Genomic DNA, 2,738 nt, shown 5'->3' on the forward strand with positions numbered 1-2,738 from the left:
AAGAGTTTATTTTGAAAGATCCTGCAAAGACAAAACATGTTAGAGCAAATAGTAATGGAATTACTCCCCCCTGCGAAAAGCATCTCAAATGTAACAAGGATCAAACATAAAACAAGATAAACTGATCAAAATGAACCTTCTTACTCCCCCTTGTTGTCTAGCAATAAGCCAAAGGAGTAACAGAAATAAGACAAAGGAAAAGACACTAAACATTGTTCTTTTACAATTTATTTAAAACAAAAAGAAGCAAAACAAAATAAAAACTGATGGCCTCATTTGGAAGGTCCCGTAGAAAAGTGAGACATCATGGTCGAGAGACAACTCTTGAGACTGAACACTTCTGTCTGAACAGATTCCAGAGTGGCCTTGACACCAGTGAGTTTAGTGATGACAGAATCAACATCGCCAGCCTTGAGAGCAATCCCTTTAGTTGCCTTTACTGATGAGGGTTCCTTCTTGAGTTTGTAGTCTGCATCGGCAGTGGGAGGTGTCACGATTTCATATTCCACTCGAAGAGATTTTTGAGAATCAAGCAACTTGTAGATCAAATGAGGAAACACCAAATATTGGCCTTTCTTTTTGGCTTTTCCTAAGGCAGTGATCTGATCAAAAATGAGAGTGGCAAGATCAACTTGGAGATCAGTCCCGACTTTGTACAGAAAGAAAGTCGTGTCAAAAGTAATGGTGGAGGTATGAGTGGTGGGAATCCAGTTGTTGGTGGCAAATTTGTGAAGCACGACATAGTAATGAGTAAGATCCATCACTTTGAGTACCGAGTGAGGTTCCCAAACCATATTCTGTCCCACCAATTCAGATAACACCGTATCTTTGTTGAATTCCATAGCAACATTGTCAACAGTAGGGGGAAAATTGAGAACCTTGGCAATTTCAACAGCACTAAACAAATACCAATGCCCCCGAACATAAACTTGACCAAACATAAAAGACTTGCTATCAAATAGATCATCGTTGAGATTAGCATAGAATTCTTGAACAACTCGAGGAACAAAACCATCCAACCCAGTTAAAGAACCTAACCACCCCCGATCCTCAATATTCTTAATGACTCCAAACACTCTATGGGCAGAAAAAGAAAAAAATTTCTCACAGATAAAATCACGATGCACATAATGCTTCATATTTTTCTTATTGTCATTGAAATAGAAATTCAAAGAATGAGCCTTAAAAGATGAACCTGGAGAGACTTTCGGACCCACTAGTGACTTAGTGCGAATCTCAGGAATTTTCACAGATTTCTTGCCCTTTGGAGAAACAGGAGGGTCCTCTGATGGGCCAGACTCGGCTTCTGATGCAACATTATCATCAAGAGAGGGATCTTCTTCAAGGGGATCATCATCAGAGGGAACACACTATGTAGATGGATCAGATTCAGAAGAGGAACAGGGAGGAGGAATTTTCTTTACCTTCGACCGAAACTTGGAACGTGGAGTGGAACCCACGAGAGACGAGGCCTTTGGAGTGGAATCCGAAGGATTAGACCCTTTGGACTGAGGAGATTTTTGAGAAGATGAGACCTGGAACCATCCTTTGCTTTTCTTCTAGGGTGCAAGCACATCAGGGGATTCTGAGGAGTCAGAATGGGTTTTGGTCGAATCACCGTCATGATCAGAGACATCATCTAAGGGGGAAGCTTGGCCCCTTTTGGAGGATCCAAGGACAAAGGCGAGCGGAGCCGCCGATGAAGGAGGTCCAGATGGTACTTTGGGGGCTTCTAGATCAGGAATGACCACGGCTTTGCTCGTGGTGATGGAACCGTCAATGAGGCTGGGGTGAGACAAGGTACTCTTTCGAGCCTTTTTCTTGGTGAGAGATGGAGATGCAGTCAACGAGCCAACCACTTCCTTGACAGACCGAGAGCCACTTCCTCTAGTTTTCACCATGATTGCACGAGAATGAGAGAAAACTGTCAAGGAAAAAGAAACCAGAAAAAAGTGAAGGATGGATATGGTTGAGATATTGGGCCCAAGGATATTCGAATATAAAGAAAGGGAAAGATAGGGATTTGATCTTTTATTCTTTTATTTGAGAATTAAATGGAATAAACACTTTTGGAAAGTACATAATAATATCCCAACAATAACTGCCAACAATTGTTCACGACACAAAATTGGGAAACAAGCCAAAAAAAGGAAACTTTTGATCTTAAAAAAATATGAGATAAAGACAAAAACAAACATGATACAACATACCCTTTTTTGACACACTTAGATTCGATTTCCCTTAGAAAAGATATATATATTATTTTTTTATTTTTTTTTATGAAGTAATATATATATAACCAAATGTACCAAAAAAAATATCCCATTTTTTATTAGTGCACAAAGTCTTCGTGCCCTTGCATGTGGAGAAAGAACCAATCATTATTTCAAAACAAATTTTTACTATAAGGTTAGAAAATATATTTAATATAAATCATGCTTTTATTTTTCAAATTAAAATATCACAAAACATTTACTCCTGTCACAAAAAATATTTTATTCAAATCAATCAGTGTGTATGAGACTTACAAATTTTTCCAACAGTATATCTGAAGCATTTGTGTGTGACTGTGAAAACAGAGATCATTGCCCTGTATGACAATTTTAACCTTTTTCAGGGACATTGCCTTATGTGACAATTTTGAGCCTTTTTCTCAATGAGTACCCAAATTAGATGCGTTCACACTACACTGAAGGTTGTATTTAACAGTGGTAGGGTATCTTCTACATAATTTTTAG

The sequence above is a fragment of the Humulus lupulus genome, chromosome 6, assembly GCF_963169125.1.
Source record: "Humulus lupulus chromosome 6, drHumLupu1.1, whole genome shotgun sequence".
Taxonomy (NCBI): domain Eukaryota; kingdom Viridiplantae; phylum Streptophyta; class Magnoliopsida; order Rosales; family Cannabaceae; genus Humulus; species Humulus lupulus.